Source organism: Triturus cristatus, chromosome 12 (assembly GCF_964204655.1).
Source record: "Triturus cristatus chromosome 12, aTriCri1.1, whole genome shotgun sequence".
Taxonomy (NCBI): Eukaryota; Metazoa; Chordata; class Amphibia; order Caudata; family Salamandridae; genus Triturus; species Triturus cristatus.
In genome coordinates, this window is record NC_140595.1 from 642,230,078 (window position 1) to 642,244,899 (window position 14,822).

Genomic DNA, 14,822 nt, shown 5'->3' on the forward strand with positions numbered 1-14,822 from the left:
TTACAGTGCATCATGCATATCTCTTGCATACAGTGGTTCCACAAAGTCAAAATGTGCCTCCAAATCATAGTTTGCATTTTAAGCGCCAAGTGCTTAAAATGCAAACTATGATTTGGAGGCACAAAAAGTGACAACAATCTCTCAATGGCATTGACAGCAAGGTGTTTGAACAATTTAACCTAGCCATCATAAAACTCAAACAAAAGGAGCGTTCTTGTCACTTTTAGGTACATTCTTTGAATAATCACTCCACTGCAAACTAAAAAAACATAGAAAAAACATTGCCATTTACAATGCCAATAGCTCTAACTCCAACAAATGCGAGACCTATTGCATTGCAAATGCTTGTTTACAACTGCATCACTGTTAACAAAGAAAAGTGATTCCAATTATTCAAACTGGAAACTGTAAAGATAGCTCTTTTTGTCAAAAGAAAACATATAAAATTTGGATATTTTACATAAATTGACCACTTCATTTATTATTTACAACAATAAATCCGCGACCGATAGAAATGGTGCTAGGTGGCTAATGTGTTTCAGCCTCATTCAGGGGGACCTTCATCAAAATGAAAGTAAGCCAGCCTAGAATCAAAAATAGATTTAGCAGATTGGCTGGAATTGGATAGACAGCAGGATATCCTGATTTTTTAAGAAACTTGGCCGACCAAAGATATCGATCTTGAAGAGTTTGTTTGTTTCAATGTTTAGGCCCCAAACTAGGTTGCCCATCTGGCAGCCTCTCTATCTGGGTGAATATCGCTGCCAGGGGAAGTATTAAGGTTATACATACTGACAGCAATACAGTTCAAGCATTATTATATAAAAGGGGGGGCCCTATATATACACTCAATTTCTATAATAATGACTTTTACAATCACCTAATTAAAATTATTCCAACCTATTTGATTTCGTCACTACTTTGCGAACAGAAACGGTCTGTATGCTAGAGCCGGCATTTGCCTGGGCGGTGATTTTAACGCTAAACTCCCCGGTGAAGACACTGTAGCTTCAAGGCCAGTGACTAGAGGACAAACTTGCCATAGGGGCATGGAACTAAAAGTATATTTACAGAATCACGCTTTAAGTAACGTCCTGGATTCAGCTCCCGTAACCAATGACAACAACCCACCCGAACCTACATTTAGAGGGAGGGGTTGTTCTAGTACTAAAGATTATATTTTAATTTCTCCAGTCCTCAAAGATTTTTTAGTGAAAGCAGTAGTTGTCCCTACATACCATGGTGACCACAACCTGATTCATGTTGTGTTTACATTTTCCCCAAGGCTAACACCTAAATTAGAATGTGGTGCAAGGGAATTGGTAGCTTCAAATGACAATCTAAGACTAGTCTGGCTAGGGGTTAACAACGCGGACCTGTTCCACACAATAGTGAGGGATAACCCAGAGCTTATAAACTCCTGCTTGTACGAACAAGAACCCAATTCTGAGGTGGTTAGCACATTCATTAAACTCTGTGAGTCTATTAAATCTGCACTTTTAAAGCCCTCTACGCCTCTCAGCAAGACCCCAGATGGTTTAACGGCGAGTGTTCAGCAGCCAACAGACAACTACGAAAGGCCCTATTAACCAACCCGAGGGGCCCCTCTTAATAAAGGCACTTAGACAAAAGTACAAGCTGGCCTTATCGCACAGAAAGGAGGAAGTATTATTAGATCGATGGGCTACTCCCGCCAATGCCGCCACACTAAGGAATGGAAAAGCCTTCTGGGCCGCAGTTAAGGACATGAGATCAATGGGGCTATCATTAACACCAGTTAGTTGCAATATAATGAGCGAGGTTTGGGAAGCTCATTTTTCAAAGATCTACGCCGCACCCTAATATGAGGAAGTCCTTCCCAGACCCCAAACCCCCATAGGAATCCCCATATCCTTATCTGAAGTCGAGGAAGCCATACACCGGAGTCCGAGCCAGACACGCTTCCCATTGACCTCACCAAATACAAGCCCCAATTCTGGGCTTCCCTGCTTTTGAATTTCTTTAACAACTTATCCTGTGCCCCGTTACCTGGCACTTGGTCAATTAGTACCATTGTCCCGATCTTTAAAAAGGGTGACGCTCAAAGCCCTGCTGCTACAGACCAAACTACCTGATTGATGATACCTTTAAAATCCTAGAGGGGGTCTTCTATAATAAGATCAAAACTTGGTCTGAAAACAGTTTCATCTTACAACCCTGTCAAATGGGCTTTAGGCTCAGCGTGGGCATGATTGAGCAATCCCTTACCTAAATTTAATAATGGGGAAATACAGAATCACAGAGAAGCCACCTATCTACCTGGCTTTTATGGATTTGACCTCAGCCTCTGACTATGTAAATCGGTCACGACTGTGGTCAATTCTGTTAGACTACGGGTTAGATGAGGCCCTGGTCCATTTTTTAGCACACCTTCATAAGGACCGGAGAGCCCTAGTCACGATTAACACCGGGGGCGTAGTTTCTAATGACCTCAAGGTAACACCTTCATAAGGACCGGAGAGCCCTAGTCACGATTAACACCGGGGGCGTAGTTTCTAATGACCTCAAGGTAGGCAAAGGAGTCAGACAGGGATGCATCCTGGCTCCCTTGTTTTTCATATATATATATATATATATATATATATATATATATATATATATATATATATATATATATATATATATATATATATATATATATATATATATATATATTAATGATTTACATAAAACATTGATTGACCTAACTAGTGATGTCCCCAGAGTCAATGGTAACATACTCCCCGCACTATTATACGCCGACTATGTAGTTTTAATGGGCCACGCAACTAATACCCTACTCGTTTTAGTATGAGGTTTTGTTGATTTTATGGCCACCTTCAATTTATGCACCAAATGTAAAAAAAATCTTTTATAATGGCCTATGGACCAAGGAAGTGCCTCTTAAATTCTATCTCTGTGGGCAACCAGTGTTTACAACACACTATCACTTCCCCTATCTGGGGCTTGTTTTCGCTCCTAATGGTTCCTGGTCTGACCACATGGCCTTCTGCAGGAGCAAGTTCACCAAAGCCATTAACACGGTCCTCAGCCCCACACAACCAAGGATGACAGGGGCCGTCCCAGCCATTTAAAAAATGTTTAAACTTCAGTGCATTCCCATAGCCACTTATGGTACAGACGTTTGGGGAATATCTAGGGGCTGTAGTATCCTGCAAATAGGTCTTGTTGGAAACCTCTGGGCGCTCCTATCTCTACATCTCAATATGTCTGCCATAGTGAACTGAAGCTCCATTATATCGAAGATTATATACAGGCTCGCCCTACCTTGGTTTGGCTAGCTATCTGGAAATATCAAGCGGCAACCCTCACACAGGAGATCATAGAAGATTGCCTAAATGCGAAAAGGGAATGGCTGTTCCATGGCTAGCAGAGGTGCGCCTAAGCAGGGTTAACTATGAGCACATTTTACAAACCCAAATGAGGCACATACCCTCAGCAAAAGAGATGTACACACCGCACTTTCTACGCACTATTGCAAGACAAGACGGGGAGGAAAAGAAACCAACTGTAGCTGCCTTTTTGCCAATTGAGGTCACCTCTTACCAGCTGGATAGTTATCTTACAAATCTCATTGGCCGGTGGGAGAGGGGACTCCTTTTTTGCTTAAGAGCAGCCACTGTGAATTTTTTACTTTGTTGTTTCCCTCTCGGGTTCCATACCAACCTTGACTTCTTGCCATGCCCATGCGTTGGCCAGGGTGGGAAATCTATATTACACTTTTTATTTTTCGCAAGATTTATAACAAAAACGCTAAATGGCTTTTAATACCCTATTTTAAAAATACCTCACCTATTCACCTCGAATCGGCATAGAGATCCATTCCACTCCTGGAAGATGACGAACTGGCCTTGCGAGTAGGTGCCTTTTTGAAAACTGCTGTGCGAGCCCGCAAAACTATGTGCACTTTATGAACACTGTTTTTAACTTACCTGATTTTACATATTCTTTATTACAATGTGCTTATTTTTATGTGCTGAAATACAATTTGTGCTTTTATGGATATGTACTTATTGGAATAAAGAAATTGAATTGAAAGTAAGACATGTGCATTATATATTCCGGAGTGGTTCCCCTTCATCGAAGCAAATTAACCCTAGGCGGCACCTTCCTAATTTCAATTGCTTTTCTTTGTTGACAGAGCAATGTGACAAAGATGCAGGGTGGAGATGATTGGCAGATCCATCCTTTGTCTCACTTCTAATACACCTCTGACTCCTACTGTTAATTATTCTCTATCCCAAGGACTTCTCGATGGGCCCTACATTATGTAAACATTGGTGTAGCTTTTTATGCAATACTACATTTCTCTAATGATTTCACACAGACCTCCTCATGCTTCTCTTGAGGGACGTACCTAACCCTCCTCCAAATGACAGCTGCATACCTCTTGTAGAGAAACTCGCAATGTGAGATGAGTTACACTGCTAGTGTCTTTGCACGGCCACCGTGATAACTGGTACATGTAGGTTGTTCCACCCGTAAAAGGTCAGGTTCTCATCTGCAGAGAAAAAATAAGAGGCATGTAAAGCATTGCTTAATTTCATTATGTGCTGCACTAGAGGTTTTGTTTCAGGTGTTCTGCCCAGTCTGCACCCAAATAACAATGGAGCTATGTGTCTGATTGATTCAGTAGGACTGTGAGTCGGATTAATACAAGACCCGAGGTTTTTCAAGCTTGCTTGAAAAGATGGCTCTAGTGCTGTTTGGTTGGGATGGTAAAGTTTCCAATCTCTATGCATTCCAAGAATGACTCTGCTGTGTTCACTCTTCTTAGGTTTTTCTTGGCACATTGTTAAAGCTTGACCTCGACTAGTGGTAGCTAACATGTCCCAAGGATGTTAGGTCAGGTGGGACATTAAAAACAATAATAATTAAATTAAAACAATTTACCTGCATGCGTGACATAACTTCCTTTTCGATGGTCTTCTCTCCTCCAGGCAGGCAGGCCGGCTCCAGACTCCCTTCACTAATGCTAGCGCTGCTTTCACCAGCATGAGCAAACACACAGAGATGATGGATGGAGCGCTGAAACTTTTCAGATGCTCGCCCCTAGTCACAGATCTGGGTTGAATCCATCATCGTTCTTTAGCTCACTTCGCCACCTCAGTTCAGACCCAGTTAAATATAAATCAGTCTTGACCCTGTGCCTCATGGGAACTGTCCAGCCCGAACTTCCAAGCTAGGTCTTCCCTGAACCGGAAACAAGCATCCTGGGACCAGTTTCAGGTTAACACCCCTGATCAGCCAGGCTAGCTTGAATCCAGTGGCAAAGTTAGCTCACTGAGCTAAAGAACGATGATGGATTCAACCCAGATCTGTGACTGGGGGTGAGTGTCCGTAAGGTTTCAGCGCTCCGTCCATCATCTCCTTGTGTTTGTTTTGTTCGCACTAAGTTGGCAGGGTATGCCCAGATGTGGGTCCCTTGCTAACTTTGCCACTGGACTCAAACTAGCCTGGCTGATGAGGGGTGTTACCCTGAAACTGGTCCCAGGATGCTTGTTTCCATTCCAGGGAAGACATGGCTTGGCAGTTCGGGCTGGACTGTTCCCATGAGGCACAGGGTCAAGACTGATTTGCATATAGCTGTGTCTGAACTGGGGTGGCGAAGTGAGCTAAAGAACGATGATGGATTCAACCCAGATCTGTGACTGGGGGTGAGTGTCTGAAAAGTTTCAGCGCTCCGTCCATCATCTCCTTGTGTTTCCTCATAAGCATGAGAGCAGTGCTAGGATTCATGGGGGCGGCCTCACTCTGCAGTGCATATCGCTCTGGAGGCTTTGGCTTTCCAGACAGCTGGGTTAGAGCAGTTTAAAGTACACATGTGTGGCTGGGCGTCACAAGACGGCCGGCTAAAAAGACAGGTGCGCTTTAAACTGAAAGTGCCCTGCTCTCTCTGCTGCGGTCATTTAGCAGCAACATTGTCCCCATCCTGATGCTCCATTCAGGAAGGGGTGAAGAAAAATTAAATTGTAATGAATTAACTTCATTACCATAGTATTTTTCTCTCTGGGAGCATTTCAGTGGGGCGACGCTCCTTTACTCAAACAGAGGAGCTTCCATGGCCTTGCCATAGGATCATGCCTTTTCTCTAGCAAAATTGAAGTGGGCAGAAGCAGAACTTGACTGGAAACTGAAGGTCTGGTGCAGATCTAGTGCTGGCAGAACTGTAGCAGGATAGATAATAGCAGGACTAGAGCAAACCCGGTACAGGCAGAACTGGAGCAGGCCTGAATTTGACAAGCCTGGAGCTAAAATGGCTCTTGTAGGATTAGAACATAATTAAAGTAGAACTGGAGTAGAGCACATTTAGACAAAATAAATAATCCACCTTCAGAGGGCAAGTCAGAGGAGTTTTGATGCAGTTGTACACTGTTTAGAGACTGTTAATATATGCCAACAGAACAAGAACCACCGGACAGGAAAAAATCAATCCAGTGCTTGTAGAGCATGCCTACTCACCCGTAAGTGTCTCAAGGCACTGGGGAGAGGGGGCTGCTGATCTGTTGATGGCAGGAAACAGTGGTTACAACACTGTTGTTACCACGCAGGTAGGTAACATCGCGGTCGTTACAACAACCGCGTTGTTACCATGTGTGGGTTTACATAGTCAGTCATTTCTACGACTTGACCTAGGTGGCGTGCAAACCAGGGAATGTGTTGGATTTTAAATCCAACACATTCCCTGCTGTTGCGCTAACTGGAGTAGGAATAGTACTTTATACTATTCCTAAGTCCAGCGCGCTATCTAGCGCAAGTCGTAGAAACGACTTGCGATGTAAAGCCACGCGTGGTAACAATGCGGTCGTTGTAACGACTGCGTTGTTACCTACCGCGTGGTAACACCACGCGTTGTATCATCATACATTCATTGATGGCACTGTGGTTCAATCGAAGAACCAGGTCTTGAGGTCCTTCCTGAATTGAGGCAGTGACGGGGATTGCCTAAGGTGGAGAGGCAGGGTGTTCCAGGTCTTTGCTGCAAGGTAAGAGAAGGAACTTCCTCTGGCTGTGGTTTTGCGGATAGGTGAAATGGTGGTCAGAGCCATATGGGCGGAGCGGAAGTGTTCACCTTAAAAGTGGGCATCCTGAAATGGTGTTTGAGTTTTGTGGGCACCTTGGGCTAGTGTTTGTTTTTGATAGACTAGACTACTAAAAAAGGAGTTGCATTAAGAAGTCTTATTCTGTAGCTTTGCTTGTTCCAAAGAATGTATTATGAAAGCAGAGCAGGAGGATAAAGTCAAGGAAAGTTGGATTAAGAGATTTGTGTAGAGCAGGTTTTTGTAAGAAGAGCTACTTTTGCTCAAAGACATCCTGAGCTACTAATATTGTTGGTGTTGTAATAGTGTCCAAACCAGACAAGATTGCATAGTGGCCAACGTATGTAAGACTACTAGTAGTGATAACCCCTGTGCATAAGGCATTGTTGACCACAGTACTGTAGCAAGTATTGGCAAAGCCAATGGTTCTCGCTTTTTCAACCTAATAGCTTTCCCAATGGTTCTTAGCCATGATTTTCAGCATCACGGATGCTGTGAAGAAAAAAATTGCAAAACCGTTTTTTTATTTTTTATGAATTGGGTGGAAGTAACACGTGGAGGGTAAAAGCAACAGGGGCATAAGCAACCTGGGGGGCACCGGTAAGGGGCAGAAGCAATATTGGTGAGGGGGGCGGATGCAACATAGGCAGGTGCAGGTAGAAGGAAAACAAGGGATGCGAGGGAGAGTCAACACGCAGGGCACAAGTGGCTGGAAGCAACATGGAGGACATGGGTAGGGAAAACCTACAGGTGAAAAGGTGCACTATGGATCTGGTGGAGAGAAGCAGATTAAGAAAGCAATGTGAGGCAGTAGGGCAGAATCACATAGGCGAGAGAGAATTACACTAAGTCAAGTGGGGTGGGGGAGAGAAGTATACAAGGGAGAGAACTGGAAAACACATGCACTCTCATGGAGTGCTTAAACAAAAAGAAAAACGTAGCACTTAAAGCATGCAGTGGAAGGACACAAGTATTGCATCCATGATCAAGATGAGGGACAAACGGAGATGAGGAAGGAAAGCCCACAACACCTAATGAATAAGAAGCAAGAAAATGAGTGTCCCTAAAGCCAAGCAGTGGTAAGAAATGATAAGCACACTGTAAACTAAGAAGAAGTCTTGCGACAGACCGTGCATGCACTGTCTCACAGCCTTCAATCTAAGAAGAATTTGTAGATTAGGTATGCTGCTACATGGGTGATACATAACAACCATAACTGCAATACCCCTTGCAACAAGGTAATACTATTAGTAACTAGGTGTCTTCAACACCGCCTACTTTATCACTCAACTAGCAGCTTTAAATATGTGTTTTGGGAATTCAACCATTTTTCTGCAAACTGCAGCTAATGAGTTCTGAAAATACACATATTCTCCTCAAATACACTCTCTCAATTTGGTGTAAAATAGCTGCTAATTTAGTAGGTTGTACAAAACATCGGAACATTATTTCCAGGTAGCTGGAGTGCGCCCAGTAGCTCACAAGCTACTTACTTCTCGGAGTAGCCTGGGCAAGAAGGTTCAGGATGTGGGCAGACTTGTCAAAGCAGGTAGGAGGAAAGGACCAATAGGCCAAACTCCAGGATACCCCAGGGCTTTCGAAGGCAGAGTAGCTTTTCGAATGCCGCCTTAAATCTGCCCGCAAAGGTTGAGTCCAATTAACGTGCACTTTTTTTGGGGGGGAAGAGAGGCATACCCAGAATATAGTTTCACTCTGATGACTGACCAATTTATTAAGAAGGAATCTTGAATGGCATGTCTGAGTGCACACAATCTTCTGGCAGACAACCATCGCCGCATAATTTTCACAAAACAATGCACAAAACACATGGAAGAAATACAAATTCCTACCACAACCGCAGGGGTGCCGAGTGAAGACATACAGTGAACATATAAAGAAGCCAGAACTACATTGTCATAGATGTCAACCCGCACAAACAAGAGCGGGCCCTAATGCAAAGCACTAGTGTCCTGAAACTGGGCTGCTCCCCTCTTTGTGATCTTCCCCAATTCTTACCATATTTCTCACCTTTTAGACAAGTGATGATCATATAAACAAGACCGAAGCTTAGTGCGGAAGCAGATAAAGCACTCTGTTTCCGTGAGTCCTACAAAAGAGTCTTAGCAAAAGGCCGTCGTCTGTTTGCTGAGGTTTTAAACATTACAAGGAAGCAGGCCTCTTAATAAAGGCCGTGGGCATTTGTCCAAAATCAGGCCTAATGTGCTCAGCTAAAAGCACGGCCAACCACTAATCACGGTTTTGGTTTAGAAACTAAAGCCCAAGTACACAACATGATCTCAGCCATGCAAGAAAGTGAGGCTGGATAATTTAAAGCTGTACACTTGCTGGAATACTGGCAGTGTGCCACAATTGAGAATTCTCTGACCTAATCTGCTACTTTATAGCAACAGAACACAGCTACCTCTCTCCCCCCCCAAAAAAAGTGCACGTTGAGTGGACTCAACCTTTGCGGGCAGATTTAAGGCGGCATTCGAAAAGCTACTCTGCCTTCGAAAGCCCTGGGGTATCCTGGAGTTTGGCCTAATGGTCCTTTCCTCCTACCTGCTTTGACAAGTCTGCCCACATCCTGAACCTTCTTGCCCTGGCCTTGCAGAACCAGAAGTCTCCTACGCATAGTGGGCAGAAACACTATAAATGATGAGTCCGCAACAAGTAAGTGCAATCAGATGTGGGGCCACTTACGCCTGGGTCCCTGAAGAGTCCTCCTTAATAATAAGCTAAAAGGAATGCATGATGCTTGTGTTAAAGGTTGTGATCTGATCTCTGTTAGGAGGTCCTGCCCAGTGTACAGCAGAAGTCTGATCTTTTCCGAGGCTCTGAACTTGTCCCTTGGTTTTGTAGCCCTAGATTTATAACTCATAAAACATCATCTTCTATCAGAATCAGAAATTCCTCACCACCGACTACTCCTGTTGCCTGCTGAGAATGGACTTGGATGCGGATCTCCTTGAGACATCTGCTCTCCGCACGTTCGTCATCCCAACCAGTTTTTGGAGCACTGAGGGTTTGGCAAGTTCTTTAGTGGTCCTCCCTTCTAAAGGGGTGATCATCTGTCCCCTCCCACCCACTCTGGAGTTGGCAGAGTATAGGCCTGAAAGGGCTACACCTTAGGCTGTGCTTGTGAACACCATACTCCAGGTTCCTCAGAGAAAATTCTATCTGTAAATGTACCACACTTGCCTAGTTTTATATTCCAGCAATGGTCACAGAATCACAGAGATAATAAATATTAAAGTTGCATTCCCCAGCACAATATTTGCTGCCTTTAGGAGCTTAAGAGGTACACAAGGGGAAAAAACTCTGCTTTAAAATAAATGTGCTCTCCAGACGGTGACACATTTGAAGGTTTAGTGGTTGTCTATGAGGGAGAGAGCTTACTTTGTGAATGTGGGTTGCGCTGAATGGGTGGTGCATACAGAGGTCAAAGGGCACACTGAATGCTCCCACAATTCCCTTTACACCTACCGTTTTTTAAAAAACCGCAGCCGCTCACGCTTTAAAGGACGGAAGCTGCAACAGAGGCATTTTGTGAACCCCATTGCAACAATGAATGTCTCCTATGCCTTGTAATCTTCCATCCCTGCATTCACAGTAATTAGGGATGCAGGGATGTGCAAAGGGTACTCAGTCTCATTATTGTGCATGATTAGGGATCTTACTCAATGTAATTTTTTTCACTTTGAAAAATGTGTAAATCAGTCGCACTGGAAACATTCTTGGCTTGCAAAACCAGTTGATGTGCAAAAACTGTGATGTCTTATCGACGAAAGAATAGCAAATGGGGAGCCATGTTTCTGCTGCCTCCCCACATGCTGGTACATTTCTGTAACACAGAGTAATAATAGTGTCACAAAGTATGGCGTAATAGTGTTTGCCAGGATGGGATCTAATTAAATGTGTAAGAGCTGCAAGGGATGCATGTAAGTTTGAGTACACAGTACCTTTGATGGTGCTACTGAAACACTTACAGGATTGATATAGGGATGCACAGGATTGTAATACAGGGTAGATAAGTGAAACTTTCTTGATCTGACATCTCTAGCTGTTGCAATCAATTTTCAAGAGACCTTTGGGGAAATGAAAACAGGTTGGTCCGTGGAAGCAGGTGTAGAACAATATATTCTTGTTCAGCTCCGGGTCCATAGATGGTTGAAGTTCTAGAAGCGAGGAGAATGCGGCATGAGTTTTGGAGATATTGTAATGGATAAAATGGTCCATTAGATAACTGTAGATGGTGGCTCTTTTTTTGTTTTATGTTTACGTGTGTGTGTGTGTGTGTGTGTGTGTGTGTGTGTGTGTGTGTGTGTGTGTGTGTGTGTGTGTGTGTGTGTGTGTGTGTGTGTGTGTGTGTGTGTGTGTGTGTGTGTGTGTGTGTGTGTGTGTGTGTGTGTGTGTGTGTGTGTGTGTGTGTGTGTGTGTGTGTGTGTGTGTGTGTGTGTGTGTGTGTGTGTGTGTGTGTGTGTGTGTGTGTGTGTGTGTGTGTGTTAATGGGATTGGTCCTTAAGTGTAGGTGGGGAGAAGTGCTCATGAATGGTTCTACTGGCGTTTTTTCTGTTTTTGTAAAGGGGATCATTTTTACCTTTTTAAGTAGTTGTTTATTATATACCATTCCATATCCATGTGTTCAATTAGTGCAGGAATTGTTAAATGCAACCGTTTGCTCGTATTGGAATGTATGGATTTGTGATGTATTTTTAAATAACCGTTTGTCAATTGTAGCTGTCCACACCTTTGTCTATGTATACCACGGGGTTAAGTTAGGAACATTTTCTTGTCCAATGTTTGGGGAATTTATAGGGAAGATTATTAAATATTTCAGATTCCAAAAAAATCCCAAGATGGTCTTGCGTAGTAGACATTGATTATGGTTATTTTCGAAATTAAAAGTTGTTCCCTGCCTGCCTCCCAGTGCTTCATGGATGAGCTCTAAAGAACCACTGGGACCAGGTGACAGATATGGTTGCCCACCTGAGATAGGGCACAGCTGGCCTGCCCCAGAACACTGGAGATGGCCTGCCAGTGTTTGGTCTCAAGGAGGAGTGCCTAGTTGTTTGCTCTCTTGCATTAAGGCAGAGGTCTTCAAACTTTTTGATGCCGAGACCCCCTCCTCAAACGTTTTTAGGTGTAAGGACCCCCGCCTGACACAATATTCTAGAACCTGTTACTCTCCATCAATAACCATAAACCAAAAAATCATTTTTACGGTGGCGAAATATTGTTAAACAGTGATTCTGTAAAAATGTTTAGGTTTTTACTGCCAGGTAGCTACGTATAACATAACTGGTAGTTGAAGTGAAAAAAACATTTAAAAAGGTGTTACTAAGTGGGAAATGTGCAATAGTACATTATGACACCTTTATTGGTTTAATGCACTTCAGAGGTCTATGTGTAACCAGGGACCCACAGAATTAATTCTTTAATGGTGCAGTGGAGAATAGTGATGTGTGCATTTTCTGTGCTAGAAGGTTACAGCTTGCTACAGAAAGCACTGTGAATATGTAAGTCATTATTTAAAACTTGTATTTTAGTAATACCCAGATTGTACATATCTTTTACAAAACTGTCCCTTCAACACCTCCTGGGGTAGTAAGCGTTATACAAATTCAATTACAATTGAAAGCACACACTTCACACCTCAATTGTTCTCTTTGCACTACCACTCAAAATGAATGCATCTGTGTCATCACAAAGCTTTGAATGATTCGATCAATTAAAACCAGTACCTGCCTTCAAGCACCCTTTATTTACCTTTGCACCTAGCACACGTTTGTATTTCTTTCAGTCAAGCCGCTGCACCCTGGGAGTTAACTATCTGCTTGCTTCCGTTTCACAGCACATGACACTCCTTGAATGACACTCCAGCTGAAGCATATTAAGTATTAGAATTAACCGTCCCAGGTGGGTTGTCTTTTTTCCAGAAAGTAGGGGAACATCTATTTAAATATGTTTGCGAGTGCTTTCACTGCGTAAACCATCTTCATACATGAAAGGTCGTGCGATTGCACTGTATAAATATAACATTTGGCAGAATTATGCCTCAATGAGAGCAAAGAATAAAAAATTAAAAGTTAATAGAAATAAATCTTACAAATAATCTTCAAACATGTATTTGAAATATATATATTCTGCAAATGCCTTTCCAGTACAGGTTTTTTATGCGCCACAATAAAACAATCGAAAGTATTTGTGTAAACAGGAAAAATGACAAATTTCGAAATAGCAGAAAAGAAGGTAAGGAAAGTTCGAAGTTGGGTGGTTCTGGCCTCTGATTTCCATCCCATTTTCCCCTCACTGAGAACGGCGTGCTCCAGTCCCCATCGCACCTTCCCTTGTAGAGTAGTGCATGAACAGGCCCAGCACGAGATCAATTAAGCTGGTACGGGCCTCCTGCAGAGCCTGGCTGCCTCCTAATGGTCGTTGTCGCCAAGACCCATCCTCCTTCATCGGCTGGTGAGAAGTGTTCCCAATCGGATTGCTCTTTAGAGCAGCTCCCAGTGCGAGGCTCTCTCTGGCACAGCGCTGGGCTGGGGAATGCGCGCCCCCCTTCCTGTGACTCCGCGGCCCCCCCTGGGGGTCACGCCCCACAGATTGAAGACCTCTGCATTAAGGCATAGCTTTGAATAGGTTGGCTGCATGAGAGGGGGTTACTGTGGCCATGGTTGATTTAGCACTTGCAGCAGCAAGTTGCTGTTGCAGTAAGTTTCAGAAGGAGATGAGTTTCTCACAGCAGGAAATTGCCCACATCACCTGAAGTAAAAGTTCTAGGGCACTGATTCGTCGTCTACAATCCGCAGAACCTGGGGGATCAAAACGCCTACTCGGGGGGACCACGACTGGAAAAATAAATAATATTAGTAGAATAGTAAAGTACCCATACATAAAAGCATAACATTGAAAGTTTTTAATCGCTTTGTAAATGTGAAGGAATTTGAATTTGGTACCTAAAATTAATTTTGGTATTCTGATCTTGATTAATGGGAGCAGTGCGATTACAGCAAATGGAATCAAGTATGGGCAATTGATGATCTCAATTAAAGCCGCACTGGTACGCTCTGAGAAAGAGAGCATGGACTAGGGACAATAAAGACAAAGTGATCTGCTAGGGTCTAGCACATCACTTTCTTTTAGAAATAAAACTTGTAATAGTTTCCAACCTTCACATTAAAATTTCGTTTTTGGCATGTTTTTGGTTTGTGAGTAAAATACATTATTTTATACTTTGTGTATATCTTTGATGCATACTTGTTTCTGTATTATTTTATTATTATGAGAATCACGTTGTAGAAATTGCTTTGTTGGGGGTCGCCGGCTTCCTATAGTGATTCACTGGGGGTCCACAGAAGTCAAAAGGTTAAGAATCACTTTTCTGGAGTCATCAGGTAGCGCACACAATGTACAGCTGACATATGGTCCAAAGTTGACTCGGTCATGCGGGAAAACGCGCTCTGGGCTGCCTAGCATGCCACATTCTCGGCCCAGTCCTGCCACATATTGTTTGTGTTGAGAACCTTGACTGATTCATTATTTGTCCTCTGCTTGCCCCACCTATTGACCAAATGCGTCAAGACCGGACCCCTGGGACCACCCTTGGGATGATGATTGCTAAGAGAAACCTTGCCCAGACATGGGGAGAGTGAGAGTCCCCAAGTTTGAGAAAATGGGAGAAGGCTATGGAATGACCATGGTGGCGGAAAAGGCCGTCTACGAAGGTAGAGGTTGTCC

The 14,822-nt window shown here is 43.4% G+C and overlaps 1 protein-coding gene across 3 annotated transcripts in view; it reads left to right on the forward strand.

Moving 5' to 3' along the window:
* ATP2C2 (ATPase secretory pathway Ca2+ transporting 2) overlaps positions 1 to 14,822 on the forward strand; it is a 319,016-nt gene that overhangs the window by 166,140 nt on the left and 138,054 nt on the right. The window lies entirely within an intron of this gene.